Genomic DNA, 16,934 nt, shown 5'->3' on the forward strand with positions numbered 1-16,934 from the left:
TTTTACAAAGGGTGTCAGAATCCTATTAGTGACAAAATGTTGATTAGGACTGTAAAATAAAGAAAAATATTAATGTTAAACATGTTTTTGCAAGCAATGTATCAGTAATGCTTGCAAAACAAAAGTTTACTATTTAACAAATATCATTAATGCTTCACATATAACATCAGTTTTGAGGATGAGGACTGCATTCTCACTGTTCTCAAGCTAGAAATGGGTGTGTATTCTATGTCCCCTACCTATCCACAGTCATGGTGTCCCCCAACCCTTTGTCTTCATCACCATCTCTGCATGTCTTGTATGTCCTTTTGTCTGCACATACTTCTTATCCTACCCTATCTACTTGGCCATCTCATTCCTAAGCATCTTCCACAACATTCCTCCCTCTTTCCAACAACATTTCTGACTCTCCCTCCCAAATTAAAATGGGCACCTGACCAACAAAAAATTATGTTCCATACATAACTCTCCACTTGGTCTGTGTACCATCTTGACACACTGGAATTGGTCCAACTGGCCATACAACTTTTTTTTGTTGTTGTTACCAATTACTGGTATAGTAACAATCCAAAGTCATAAAATTATGTGTATAATTGTACATCTATGTTGTGAAGAAGTGGATAGCTATGATGCCCCCTCACCCTTCTGCAAATTTTTGGATTCTTTCCCAATCTCCTAACCTCTGCTTGCCAACCACATTTTCACAGCTGCCTTACCTACCAGTTTTTCACATGTTTAATCTAGTAAAAAATAGATTCACATGCATAGCCAGAAATGCCCCATGGAAAGGCTTCACTTTATGTCCTCGGCATTTGTGAGGAGGTCAGTATAGTGCAACAGTGCTGTGTGATAGTGAATGCTATTTAACTTCTTATTGCAAAAGATGAATATCTCAGTTTAACCCACAGTGGTCTGGCTACTTTCACACAAATGTGTTTAATCTGCTGTGTTGTGAAAATAGAGTAAAGGCAGACTAAAATATCTACTGTGCAACAATTAATGTGAGTGTTCTTAGGCTGTTGGATGTAATAAATTTGGAACTGTTATGCAGCAATTTGAAATAATGTCCATGCTTGTAGACTAATGTTTTTGCATAGTGGCAGGTGGTTGATTACAGCTATAGGTCAATGTTTTAATTCATGACATTTCATATTACTTTCATATATTTAACAGCAAACTTCTGCATTTCTCTCCATATACCATATTGAACATTTAGTTAACATTCCATTTGAATAGGGCAGCAAGATATCACTTTCAAAAACATTGCAGCACCAACAGGGAAAAGTCATTACTCTAACCCTATCTTGCTTATGTCTTTATGTTTGTAATACTCTCCTTCTCTTATTTATGTTATTGTACTGAACATAACATTTTAATGATGATTTAATACAAGTAAAATGTCATACAGATGTTCCTACATGTCCCACCAAACATATTGTCGCGATTCCTCTATGCATCTGCCTCTCTCTCTCTGTTCAACCCTTCTGTTTCAGTAAGTGTCACTGTGCTTCAACTGTGTTATTTAAATGTTGTGAAGTAATAATGTCTTTGTGGTTTGATGAAATAATGCTCACATGTATAGATAGATTGTTTTGGCTACATACAAGGATTCTAATCCAGCAATTAGTTCAGTGTTACTGACTGTTTTTAGTACACTATTATACGTGTACCTGTTGGCCAGGTCATGAGCCACCATTATCCTTCTTCTGTCATAAACTTTGACCCTGCCTTCATCTCACTCTTTTGATGTATCTTCTCCCTTCTATATCATTATTGCACCAGGCAAGAAATGTAACTAAGGCTAAATGGAATGACATAGCTTATGGCAATATCTTGTGATTTTACTGCATTTGGCCATATTACTCTGTCACACTTCACATCTCTGTACTTAGCTATGTTTATTCAGTTCAATGTACTTTTCAACAAGCTGAAGTATTAGATGTACAAGTTACAGGAGCCAATAGGAATGAAGATGAATACATGCATTCATTTTATGTTTGCTGAAATCTGCCGGCAAATGTCAGCTATTATTATGTTAATGTTTAATTTTATTATACTAAACATAATATTAAACATATAATTCTGTTAATAGTTAATTGTCTGTCAGTGGGTAGAGGATAAAGTAGCTGTAACAAACTTATTCCAGTGGTACAATGATGCCAGGTTTGACTCCCTTAGCTTCCATTGCCTAACTGTGTAGCAAGTTACTTAACCAGACACTGCACCTAGACTGATTCTGAAAAAGCTCCAAGAAAATCATTGTTCTACTCAGGTAAACAAATACAAAACAAGCAAAAAAAAAACTATCAGAACCAAGACTTCCTACATGGTCCACTTAGATAATATTCAAGTATAAATGTTTTTTCTCGGAATGTTCGAAAGGCTTGAATCATGATGGATGAAAAAATGTTTCAGAATGTTTTGTCTGACTTCTGTGACTATAAATAAATGCCGCACTTTTCCTTAACACATCATTAGCCTGCTGCTATATGAATGTGCTTTTTTCCTATTGCAATACCTGTCTTTTACAGACCTTTGAGTCAGCACAGAGCAATCCACAGTACTGCCAATTGCCATTCTAAGTTAAACACTTCAAGATATGATTACAGATGTGCTAATACTTAGCCATTAGCAGTGCAACTCAGCTTGGAGCATTGTGCTCAAAGAGTAAACAAAAATCATATTATTATTGTTTTTGGTTTACAACATTTGTATGCCTGAATTGATTTTGTAAACAGGATATATTTATTTCAGAGTGGTATTGAATCAATTAATTGAGTTAGTTAATCTACATCTGCTCTCCAGTGGTTACACTTGTACCTGTGATACAATTTTGGTTAACCTATTCATTCACAGTCCGTCCCTGTTATTCTGCAGTGCACTATCTTATGTAGGTGTTGACTGTCATATCAATGCATATTTGCAAGTATGAGACAACATAAGTGAGCAATCATCCAGACATGAAGTGGCACAAAAGTTTCATTGATAATCCACTGATTTACAGCTGTGAATTTCTTTGGTATCCTATATTGTGAAACATGTACATCGCAGTAATGCAATGTACATGAATGATAGTATCTAAATCTTGGTAAAGAAGTATGTAATTACATGGGACAATCACAATTATGTTACATTGCCCTGTGCACACATATGCATTTGTTCCAATACCTGTGATGTGCAGTACCATCTATTCCAAACAATGGATTTTCAACAAGTATAAATGCGCTTTTTGCATCCATAAAGTCAGACTTATCCTGCTTGAGAATAATATTGTGCTTTTAGATTGTGTAATTAGAAAGGTAGGAGGTTTGATGCTCAGCAGAGGAAATGTGTGTGTGTGTGTATGTGTGTGTGTGTGTGTGTGTGTGTGTGTGTGTGTGTGTGTGTGTGTGTGTGTGTGTGTGTGAAATGTTTTGTGTTGCATCAACTTCCCTTGTCCAACTTTTTACAGAAACACACTCTCTGCAACACACTGATGATGTCATCCTGCCAAAAGTACACTCTTTTACATGAAGAGTCAGACTTCTCCAATGGTACAGTCATAATTAGAGAGGTAGGAGGTTTGATACTAAATATGGGGAACTTGTATGTGTCTATGTGTCTGTGTGTGTTTGTATGATGGGGGAGGATAGCCTCAGGTGAGCATGGCCTCCAACACAGCTGTGCTCAGTCAACTTCTACCCTAGAGAAAGATTTTGTACTGCTAGATGACTCCACCATCCACTTATCTCACCTTTCACAATCAGATGTTCTGCACAACACACTGATTAGGTCATTCTTTATAAACTGCACTGTCACACTTTAAAAGTCAGACTTCTGCTGTGTTTTTTGTGTTTCTTACACTATTCTCTAGATTAGAATGTGTAAATAGGGATCTAGTACATATGCTCGAATGCATAAACCACTGAACCACAAATACACAAACAGAAACCACCGAAAACACTAAGCAACAAAAATACATTCATCCGAATCACTAATCATCGAAAGTGATAACACAGCAGTAAACTGCAACATAAGTTCACTTAGTTAACTGCAAAAGTAGCACTTCATTAGATTAAGAAGTAAGAAACACATTATCTATTCATTCAGATATTTATGTAATTGGTTCATGTACATAACAAAAAAAGACATCCATTCATTCATATTTGTAGTAAATTAGCAATTGCTTTCACGTACTCAAATGCAATGTACTTCTCCCTATGTAAGAATAAGGTTTAGAACTGCTCTTGCCGAAGAATGAAAGAACTCTTCTTTGGAGTGGGTGGGCATGCAGCAGACATCCTGTAGTGTATTTCATCTACTCTGTTTTGTTCACGGGTAACTGCTTGTAGAATGCTATACATATCAAACAAATGTCTGCCAGCTATGCAACAAAGCCTCCTGTGCCATGCTTAAATGTGTTTTGAGTTCTGGCCAAATTTAAATAATTCAATATACTGATGTTCCAGAATTGCACAGGAAATAGTGGAGGGAATCTGATAGAAGTTGTAAACCTAGTTTTCAGGCTTCTGGGTTTTCCACTCAGATACCACTCTTCAAAATGCTTCAGTAGCACTTTACCCACAATAGGAAAGTGCTGTTTTAACTGTTGAAATGTGTCTATCACTGCATCCTCTTCTAGGAATGCTAATGCTGTCAGCTGCTTAACACATTGTTGGAAATGAATATCTGAGTTGTATAGTGAAGCCAGCCCCAAACACTGAATCTTCCTCCAAATGTTTCTTCTGAAATGGAAGAAACAACCTTTGCATACCACTCCATTAATGTTGTGGTTTATTCTCTGAATGGCTGCAGGCTCAAAGTCACACAGCACAAATGGGATTTTAATATTTAGTTTACGATCAGTGAAAAACTCAAAGATACATCTCCACATTAGGTTGTATGCATGTAATGACTTTTTATTCATGAAACAATACATAAGAGGTACACTTCTGCTTTGAGCACCGTACTTGACAACACTATGAATGGTGTACAGCTGACGACATTCTGCACCTCATTTGAAGTAAGTGCCATCCATTAACCATATGTCTGCAACTGTTAAGTCATGCAAATTAGCATCTGTCATCAGCACTATTACCTTGATGTTATTACTGATATATTCACAGGACTGTTTTAAGAAGACACCATTTTTAAGGGGGAATTGTGATTCATCAAAGTGAAATAAATCTATTTCAGTAAACTTTACAGTACATCTCCCTTTAGAACGAACACGCTTAATAGTTTGAAGCATTGAACGTCTGTTGGGCAAATATGGTGCAAACTCTAAGGAAGTGGAGGCTACAGCATCATCCACTATAACACAAGGTGTATCTCTAGAAAGGGAAGCTCTTTGCTTTAACTCTGCTCTAATCCTGTATTTTTCCACTTCTTGTGGTTCACCTGTGTGACAATGTTCAACAGATTTTACAAGCTCTTCACCATCGGTTACAGGGATAGTAATTGCTCTAACTCTACATTTGCTGGTGATCTTGTATTTACAGTTCCAGTATTTTCAACTTTTAGTTTTCTTCTCTAATTGGTAAACGTATCCATCTAAAATCAATATTTCTCCACCTCGTTACGAAGTTTTAGTTTTGTAAGCTTGTCCCAGGACACCAGGTGGTAGCCTACAAAAATCAGCCATGTCTGTTTGTATACTTCTAACACTTCACCCGGATTGTTGTAAATTATATCAAACAGACTGATGTAAATCAATAAATTAGTACTTAATTGTGCTATACTAAGTTCGGTGATTAGTGATTTGGTGGAATGTATTTTCGTTGTTTAGTGTTTTCGGTGGTTTCTGTTCATGAATTTCACGTTCGGTGGTTTATGCCTTCGAGCATATGTACTAGATCCGTAAATAGATAGGTATGAGGTTCAAATAGAGCATTGATTATTTTCTACAAGTGTGTGTGTGTGTGTGTGTGTGTGTGTGTGTGTGTGTGTGTTTGTGACTGTAAAATTCAGGACTGCTATATACATATTTGCAGTTGCAACTTTTACAAGCACAGACAGCTCTGCAAGTCATTTTAACACACACACACACACACACACCCACACACACACACACACACACACACACACACACACACACACACACACACACATCCATTGCAATAAAATGCTGATGTCATCCTTTCATAGCTGCTGTATGCCTCACTTGTACAGTATTCTCCTGTGTCACTGGCTGCTGATAATGTGTTGTATAGATTGTGTAGCTAGATAAGTAGGTGGTTCAAATTCATCTCTGCTTAAATATTGTGACAGTAATTACTGCCATACAAAGCTGGCCAACTTTAAGTAGATTTCCATTTATGAGATGGATTTACTCTGGCACCATGCTACACTAGCAGATCTTTACATCCCCACTGAAAATGACGTTTTGGACACACTAGATTACATAATGCTACCATAACTGCAGTAGCTCACAGTTGCAGTGGAACATTCTCCTGTGGTGTGTGACTTTGATACTGTGCTTTGTACCTTGTGCGAGTACATATATAGCATGGTTGAGGCCAGCTGTCAGCCTGGGACGACATGCTCGACAAGCCTCATTGCTTCGCAAGAGACAGCTGGCACCTGTCACCCCTAGGCTTTTGAATACTGGCCAAGGCTCTTGCTGCCCCCATAGTGCCTTTTTAGGCAAGGCTCAAAAGTCAAACCCACCTCCATAAACAGCACAAATAAAAAATGAGGGTTATGCAACTCAACGCCAGGAGTTTAAATCTCAAAATGCACATGCTCAAAGCACTCCTCAGAATGGAGAACGTTGACATCAGTGCAGTAACTGAAACCTGGTTCAAGGCTCCACAGAGCACCCCAGCACTACCGGCTACAACTCATACCACATATTTCGGCCACAGAACATGGACTGAAACAAAAGAAGGGGGTGTATCCATATTCATCAGGGATACCTACACCTTCAGGTTAGTGGCACAGCATGATACCTCCAAGATCATCCATGTGCAACCAACATCAGACAAATCTGCAATGCAAATTGTGGCCTGCTACAGATTACCCTCCATGACCCAGGACCACCACTCTACCTTTCTGGAGACACTGGAAAACATGAAGGTCCTACCAAACACTCTGATATTGGGCAATTTCAATTACCCTACCGTTAACTGGGAAAACTACTCAAATAGAAACTCCCAGGTCCAGCACTTCCTGGAATTTATCAGCTCAAATGCCCTGGATCAGGTGGTAAACTCCCCTACCAGAGGTGAAAACATACTGGACCTGATCAACACCAACATGGGCTACAGGTGTTCTGCACCGGAGTTCAACCCGTCACTGGTTAGATCAGATCATAAACTAATCACTCTGGATGTCCACACCATATCACCACACCCAACCAAAGAAACCACAATGAAAAACTTTTCTATAGCAAACTTCACCTTACTTAAGACAGAGGTGGTAAGTTTCACAGCCCCCACACTAAAGGATAACAGTGTCCAAGATGCAGGAACCTTTACAAATGCACTCTATGAGCATCTACAGGGATGCATGGGTCATGCCATCCTTTGCAAAACCAAGACTCACTCCCCTAAGAGAAGGAAACCAGTCTGGTGGACCCCTGCCATAAATAGGCTACACAATAGAAGGAGGAAACTAGTTCAGAAACAAAGCAAATCCCAAGAAGGAAAGACATTCCTGATCAGTATCAGTAAGAAACTAAGTTCCCTCATAAAATCATCCAAGGCTAACTTCGAAAGAAAAATAGCCGAAGATTCGAAAGATAACCACACAGCCTTCTTTAGCTATGCCAAGAATCTAAGTGGCAACTCTCAGATATGCTCTGAGCTAGTGCAAAATAGCACAAAATATACTGAACCCACTGATATTGCCAACATCCTGGCAGATAGATTCAGTGCAAACTTCACCCCCCTCTCACCCCCAAAACGGCCCACAACAATACTGGAAAAGTGTAGTGTCCCGGAAATCACAGACGCACAGGTGAAAACAGCCCTTTCAAAAACCAAAAGCACTGTGTCAATGGGGCCAGATTGTGTCCCAGGCTGCGTCTTGCATGAACTACAAAATGAACTAACCCCCCACCTAAACACACTGCTCAACCTCAGCCTCTCCACAGGCTATGTGCTCATAGAATGGTACACAGCAATGTTTTTTCCACTTCATAAAGGACGGGCCACAACTGACCCTGGTAACTATCGCCCCATAAGCCTGACTAGCCTGGTCTGCAAGGCTATGGAGCGCATCATCATAGAACTCATTAACAAAGACATTGGGACCCTCCAAACACTTGACCCGACCCAGTCCGGCTTTGTTAAGGGCAGTTTATGCCTACTAAACCTGGTTGACTTCTTGAGACAGTCACCAAGGCCATAGATGAGAGGAAGGAGGTTTACACAGCCTACCTTGACCATGGCAAGGCTTTTGACACCATTCCCCACTCAGGAATAATAGAAAAACTCACCAGCCTGAACATAAACCCCTACATCACGAGATGGGTTGACAACTGGATTACAGATAGAACTCACACGGTAAGAATAGTGGGCTCCAGGTCCAACTTTAAACCAGTCACAAGTGCTGTCCCACAAGGCTAGGTCCTGGGACCCTACTGTTCAGCATAGACTTCTCAGAAGTACAGGCAAACACAGGAGGACTATGGCTAGCCAAGTTCGCAGATGACTGCAAACTGGAAGCCATAATTGACTCTCCGGATGACACGGACATTCTCCAAAAGGGCCTTACTGAGATGGACACCTGGTGTCAAAGTCATGGTCTCAAGTTAAATGCCAAAAAATGCATAGTCATCCCACTTGGGAAAAACAAAACACCCATGAATTACCACACAGGTGGCAGCCCCCTTAATATAGAAGAGGTAATAAGAGATCTGGGGACCCAGGTAGATAGTAATCTCTCCTTTGACAATCATATTGCTAAAGTAGTTAAGAAATCCTTCTATGTAGCCCATCTAATTACTAAATTGTTCGCATCTAGAAATAAAGAGGTTATAGTGCCCCTCTACTCGTCACTCATCAGACCCATCATAGAGTACAATGCCCCATTTGGGATGTACCTCACAAGACACTTCCAACAGCTGGAAAGACCACAAAAGTACCTCACCAAGAGGATTATTGGCCTCAAACATATGTCCTATACAGCCCGACTGGAAAAACTCCGGCTGTACTCAGTGTCATATGGCTTACTCAGAGGTGATCTGTGCCTGACTTACAAAGCCATGTCCAACTCAGAATTAATGGACATGCTCCACCTAAAGAAATCCAAGTCACTGCGAGCAACTCGCTCTAGTGAGCTAAACCTCACCACAATAATAAATAGAACATGCTGGAGGGATAGATTCCTGTCACAGGGACTCCCCATGTTTTGGAACAAAATTCCTAACTACATTAGGCAGAGCCCCTCACTAACACTTTTCAAGAGAAACCTTGACGAGTGGATGGGTAACAGAAAATACACCCCTGGGATCACTTCATTGGCTTTTCTTGACAGAGGCTCAGTTAATTAATCAATGGGGTGGCGAAAGCTGACACACTCTGGCTAGGCTTATAAATGCCCTCTGTAAGATAGCCTAGTACCTACATTTTAACCTATGAACCTATGTTTTTCAGCATCATGCTGTGTATACTACTTTTCATATACATATATGATATGTAGCTGTATAGTGTTATTCTGCCCTTCAACCATGTTTTAGCAAAAAACATGCAGCTAATAAACAGTAGTGATGTCATCCATTCAACAGTGTACTGTCACAGTTGTACAGCAATGTGTAGTGTGGCACTTGTGATTCAGGCACTAATCTGTAGCATGTAATCTTAGGTAGTTAGTTAGCTCACATCCAGCCATTACTGCTCAAGCTATGTTGTGTCAGTCTTATTGTGACTGTACATGTTGGTAACACTGTTACCAAACATATGTTTACTTGATTATTCTTACAAAAAGCTATGATAATTCCTCACATAGCAATAGTTTTATTCACAGTAATAATGATAAGATTGCATTTCCCTTACATAAGGTATGTAGTAAGCATTATCCCTTGACATAAGGGAATGAAACTAGCTCCTCTATTTTGTTGCCTTAGTACAGCAATTACATGCACACATATCCATTGCAGCAATAACATGCTGTGAGGCCTTGACATTCAGCCATATCTCATAATTGCAGTGACACTTCTACCGTGGCATATTTATTCTTTATGATATCACATATTTTCTGTTGTCAAATGCTCAGGTGTGCAACTTATTCAGTGACCTTATACTGTAATGCATGAGTGTCGTCCACCACAGTTTTTCTGTATACATTTGTAGTGGAAGAGGCCTGCACCATGCCACTTATTGCAAAGAGATTGTTTACAACACATACATATGATGCAATAAGTTAGAATAGTGTCACACTTGTGATAAAACTTCAACTCTGGTGCTTGAGGGTCACCCACATGTCATTAGTCAGTAGAGTCACATATGTTGCTGTTCCGTTCCTGAAAGGGCAACATTAGATGAACATACTGATGTTACACAAACACCATTGTAGCTAGTTATTCTTATCCATTTTATGTTGGACAATGATATATCATCACAGGTTATGATTGCATGGCAATGAAATGGTTATTTGGGGTATGTCATAAAGTGAGTGCTGCTGTGGTGCATGCATTGAGTACTGGATGGTATGGCATACCTACACAAATAGACTGCGGTTCAATACTGGGACAGAGTGTGTACTATAGAATGGACAAAGCTTCCTTGTCCAAGAAGCATTGATATTGTACTGGTCACTGTTGCATGGAAAGTATCATATGTAGCTCCTATTCAACATTCTGACTAAACTCGATTGTTCATATTATATATGCAACTTCTTTCTTGCTGCACACATTGATATCAGCTATTTGTGACAGTCTCTATTGCTATCTCCTGCGGCACATGCAGTTGATGTAGAGATCTTTAGAGAGCCTAGTATCATTGGCAGGGCTTTGAATCACCTAACATATGTCTGTCAGACAACAGTGGCTTAAACAGACAATAGTTATAACACAGTCAGTGGGCTGCCTTTTTCAGGCTACTGTTTTGTAAGGTAGGGCATCCATAACTTTTATGATTAGAAGGATAATTTGCTTAAGTTCAGTGCTCATGCTTGCAAGCACCTTTCAGTGGTCATGGACACTTTTGCTGGCCACAAAAAGGTGCTTGGAAATGTGTAGGCATGACTAGCAGCAGGTATATTCAATTAGCACTGTTGTCCATCACACTGACATTCTTAAATCATGTAGGCTTAGCAGAGAGCCTAACATGATTGTTAATGAATCACAGGGTAAGTTTTATTGTATTCTGTCTTTTTTGATTCACATATTCTTTGTAGTATTTCACTAATTATAAAGTAACTACTTCCAGTTCTGACATCCAGTGACAAGACTTAATTAAATTATTTCATTTAAATGTTTGAGGTGATCAGCTGTTGACAGACAAATTAGAGTATACTGGACACCCTCTGGCCTTAGAGGGTTCAAATGAAGTATGTAATTACAATGACTAGACATTAATATTATGGCTGCTAAGGCAGGTCAATTTTTATGTTTTCAAACAAATTCATTTATTAGTGGGTGCAGAGATTTTTGACCAGGATGGTAAATCTTGTCAAAGCTTATTCCCTTATTTTATCACTTATTAACTGGGTAAACAGTTCTTAAGCCATTTTAGGACATAATTTTGGCTATTTAGATATTTTGCAATATTTTCATGAGTGTGCTATTACATATGTTTGGGAATTTATTATTGAATAATACATTTTTTTAACCTGCATTCATCCAACATTAGTCTCTTCTGAACTCTGATCAGCTTCCTTGCCTTGTCCGAGGGTAAAGCGGATATAGTTGCAACATGTGACATCAGAATGAGCTGCACCTCACCCAATGTGGCTTCTCTTACAGAAACATGGATGATACTATCTCTATTATAGTACTGGTGCTGATTCGGGTTTTTTTTTTTTTTTTTTTTTGCATTTTCACCTTCTATAAAGAATTGATGGCATGGGGATAGAATATATAAGTAAGGGGGAATGATGATGAAGTCTTCCACATGGGTGTGCCATTTTTATTGTATTTTATTTCCTGACAAAGCTATGACCATTTGCTTCCATCTGGTTGCTTCTTTCTTCAAAATAAACTTAATGACTCTAGTGGAATTATTCTTAAGTTGATTATTTTTTCAATTAACTGCTTCCCTTCTTATTTGTGATTTGTTTACTGCTCCTTTCTAAATTTGATTTTCAAATCTCAGTTATCCCTTTATATAAGGCAGTTTTTGTGTGTGTGGGGTGGTGGTATAGTCTTTACTGTCATAAAGAGATTTTATTTGCACTTTGTTCCTTTTATACCCTAGGACCATGATCAATATATTGTTTGCACTTTGCTCTGTTTATACCCTAGGACCATGGTCAATATACTCTTTGCACTTTACACCTTTTATACCCTAGTACCTTGATCAATATATTGTTTGCACTTTACACCTTTTATACCCTAGGACCATGATCAATATATTGTTTGCACTTTACACCTTTTATAGCCTAGGACCATGATCAATATATTGTTTGAAATTTGTTCCTTTTATACCCTAGGACCATGATCAATATATTGTTTACACTTTGTTCCTTTTATACCCTTGGACCATGATCAATATATTGTTTGCACTTTGTTCCTTTTATACGCTAGGACCATGACCAATATATTGTTTCCACTTTACACCTTTTATACCCTAGAACCATGATTAATATATTGTTTGCACTTTGTTCCTTTTATACCCTAGGACCATGATCAATATATTGATTGCACTTTGTTTCTTTTATACCCTAGGACCATGACCGATATAGTGTTTGCATTTTGTTCCTTTTACAGCCTAGGACCATGATCAGTATATTTCAGTGAGGTGGGAAAGGACATCATATTCTGGCCAATGGTTCACAAAATTTGTTGATGCCGGTTTTGGTCAATGTCCTCTAAATTAACTACACTTCAGGATGTGCTTTTCACTTCCAAGTATATTAAGAGACTACCCAGTAAGTCAGGCAGACAGGCTTGCCCCAGCCATCCACTTCCTACTCTCCTACTCAGTCTAATGTGCTATTAATAGACAAAGGCTTAGTGACAATTCAGACTTACATACTGACTTGTCATATGGCAGTGACTCCATATTCCATTGCTGAATAACAGCTTCACTTCCCATAGAGCAGCAACCATACCAGATGCCGCCTTTGTTATTTGGAGACATAATTTTGAACACTGTCAGCCTGGGAACAGCAATTTTATTTAGATATATGCAAAGTATGGTTCATATTCCAGCAGACTTGGCTATTTCTTTTGAATGCATACTGTTTGCTGACAGAACAAAGACTACAAGTGCCTAATTATTTGACATCCACCAGGTGATTTTAAGTTTTTTTTTCATTACAGAATTCATTAGCACCACAGTGTTTCTTTGCCAATCATGTATGATATAGGGATGGTTTCATTATTTGTGATGGTGTTGAAACTGATTCAAACCATGAAAAAGTAGGTCCATGTTATGAGAACCGTTTTTTTTTTTTTTTTTTTGAAAGTACTGACAATCGAGTAGATCATGATGGATAGTTACTGGATAGAATCATCCAGTGAGGTGGGATCACTTTCTACCTTGTGCTGAAGCAAGTGCCTTGTAAAAACAGCCATCTGTTCCTTTTCATTTTGGGACTTCACCCAGCTATGACCTTATACAGTGTAATTTTTTTCACAGCATCCTAAATAATGATCTGATGTGTAGCAACAAGATCAGTGCTAACATTTTCAAATTTCTTTCCGCATATCATGAATGCTGCATGCTGAGTGGAACTTGATAATGCTGGTAAACAAAGTTAACATTTTAAGCTGCACTTGTAGTGACTTGTGTAGTCATACTTTTTTTGTACGTTTCTGCTCTTTTACATATCTTAGCCCTCAAAAAGTTATCTGTTTGCATTTTTTCCTGTTGTTCTGGGCCTTAGTCTTGTACATTAATTTAATCTTGTATTCTCATTCACAGTTGTAAGAAAACCGACTTTGAACTACTGACACATTTAGTCATTTATTTCTGCATTTTCTCATAAACAATTTTACTGGTAAAGTCTGAATAATCTGGTGTGTCAGACTGTGGTTCATCTCAAGTAGTGAGAAATTGAATATTGTGATCCAGGACTGGTGCTTTGATCCCTTTTCAGATGTTTAGATTCCAGATTTGCTGATAAAGTCTTATTTTCTGCTTATCATTTGCCTGATTAAAGTTGCATTCCAGTACCTTTCTGTTCCCCATTTTTTTGGGTCTGCCCTACTCCCACTGTATATTTAAGCTAATATTTATGAAATTCTAACCTACCTGGTGTCAATGGCTTGTTGGTCAGACTCATAGGAAAACAGGTCCAGTACTGGCTTTATTTGATTAGATCCTTCTCTAGCTACACTGCTTTTTGTGCTTGATTTTTTCCAACCCTCCCACCCTTTTCCTGTTGTGGTTTTAAAATGCAGTGTCTCTGGCCTCCCCTCCTTTATGATAGTCAGAATTCTAAAGTTCCCTCCCTCGCTTCTCACATTGGTATTGTCTGTTGTATAAGCTGTTTAAGTACTTTTCCCATTCATTGCTTTCCACAGATGCATAACTCTGACACCCTACTCAGAAAACCTGTGCTGCTCTTGTGTAAACCTTTACTACAAATTGTCTCCTGCTCATGTTCTAGAGCTCACATCTGCTTGGCACACTCACCACACTCTGAAAGGGCCCTGAATTAATACAGCTCTATCATTGGCAGATAAGAGATTTGTTTTACAATTTTGTACTTTGGTTAACTGTTTTAGAGTGCTATTGCTTTTCTTTTTGCTTTATTTGTTGATTTTGTCCTTTAAGTCATGTTAAAGGTCCCTAATACATGTGTACAGGTAACTGTGTTGAAAGTTGTTTTGTGATAGCATTATACTATCCAGTAATATGCTTTGGTTTTAACACTGAGGACTGGGATAGTCCATCTAGAGGCATTAGGTGGTGGCCTTGCTGATATGAGTTGGAAAGCACATAAGAAAGCAACAAGTGTAGTCATTTTATTGGTCAGATGACTTAGAAGCCAGTTTTTTGTGTTTAACATACCTGTATAAATTTGGAGCATTTGCTAGCCGCTGCACATCATACAGTGATGGTTAGACACAGACACCTATAAACCAAATTTTCCCTATAAAACTACATCTGAAACTGTACCTGTAACTCGGTGAATGTAGAACAACTACTTTGTACATTGAGTAGCATAGAGCGGTGAGTGCTGAGGAGCACTGCCCCTTGAATTTAGTATTATATAGCAAACAACTACTTTGTACATTGAGTAGCATAGAGCGGTGAGTGCTGAGGAGCACTACCCCTTGAATTTAGTATTATATGGCAAACAACTACTTTGTACATTGAGTAGCATAGAGAGGTGAGGGCTGAGGAGCACTGCCCCTTGAATTTAGTATTATATAGCAAACAACTACTTTGTCCATTGAGTAGCATAGAGCGGTGAGTGCTGAGGAGCACTGCCCCTTGAATTTAGTATTATATAGCAAACAACTACTTTGTACATTGAGTAGCATAGAGCGGTGAGTGCTGAGGAGCACTGCCCCTTGTATTTAGTATTATATAGCAAACAACTACTTTGTACATTGAGTAGCACAGAGCCATGAGTGCTGAGGAGCACTGCCCCTTGAATTTAGTATTATATGGCAAACAACTACTTTGTACATTGAGTAGCATAGAGAGGTGAGTGCTGAGGAGCACTGCCCCTTGAATTTAGTATTATATAGCAAACAACTACTTTGTCCATTGAGTAGCATAGAGAGGTGAGTGCTGAGGAGCACTGCCCCTTGAATTTAGTACTATATAGCAAACAACTACTTTGTACATTGAGTAGCATAGAGCGGTGAGTGCTGAGGAGCACTGCCCCTTGAATTTAGTATTATATAGCAAACAACTACTTTGTACATTGAGTAGCATAGAGAGGTGAGGGCTGAGGAGCACTGCCCCTTGAATTTAGTATTATATAGCAAACAACTACTTTGTCCATTGAGTAGCATAGAGCGGTGAGTGCTGAGGAGCACTGCCCCTTGAATTTAGTATTATATAGCAAACAACTACTTTGTCCATTGAGTAGCATAGAGAGGTGAGTGCTGAGGAGCACTGCCCCTTGAATTTAGTACTATATAGCAAACAACTACTTTGTCCATTGAGTAGCATAGAGCGGTGAGTGCTGAGGAGCACTGCCCCTTGAATTTAGTACTATATAGCAAACAACTACTTTGTACATTGAGTAGCATAGAGAGGTGAGTGCTGAGGAGCACTGCCCCTTGAATTTAGTATTATATAGCAAACAACTACTTTGTCCATTGAGTAGCATAGAGCGGTGAGTGCTGAGGAGCACTGCCCTTGAATTTAGTACTATATAGCAAACAACTACTTTGTCCATTGAGTAGCATAGAGCGGTGAGTGCTGAGGAGCACTGCCCTTGAATTTAGTACTATATAGCAAACAACTACTTTGTACATTGAGTAGCATAGAGAGGTGAGTGCTGAGGAGCACTGCCCCTTGTATTTAGTATTATATAGCAAACAACTACTTTGTACATTGAGTAGCACAGAGCCATGAGTGCTGAGGAGCACTGCCCCTTGAATTTAGTATTATATAGCATAGTCTGGTCTCTAGCCCAAAACCACAGTTAGCCTATTATTACCCCATGGTGAACCTCACCCTTGCAGCTTACCCAATAAAGGACCTGACATCACTGACATGCACTTTCTCATTTTCTCCACATCCAGTTTGGTGAATACGAGTATATGGACACAATATAACAACTGTGTAATGTTCACTAACAGTCATTTAATCATCAAAGAAATATATATACAGCATGGGAAAGATGCATACATAGAATATTTCTGGAGGCAAAACTGTTGTGTA

Source organism: Protopterus annectens, chromosome 6.part0 (genome assembly GCF_019279795.1).
Source record: "Protopterus annectens isolate FY-2018-M chromosome 6.part0, PAN1.0, whole genome shotgun sequence".
Lineage (NCBI taxonomy): Eukaryota > Metazoa > Chordata > Ceratodontiformes > Protopteridae > Protopterus > Protopterus annectens.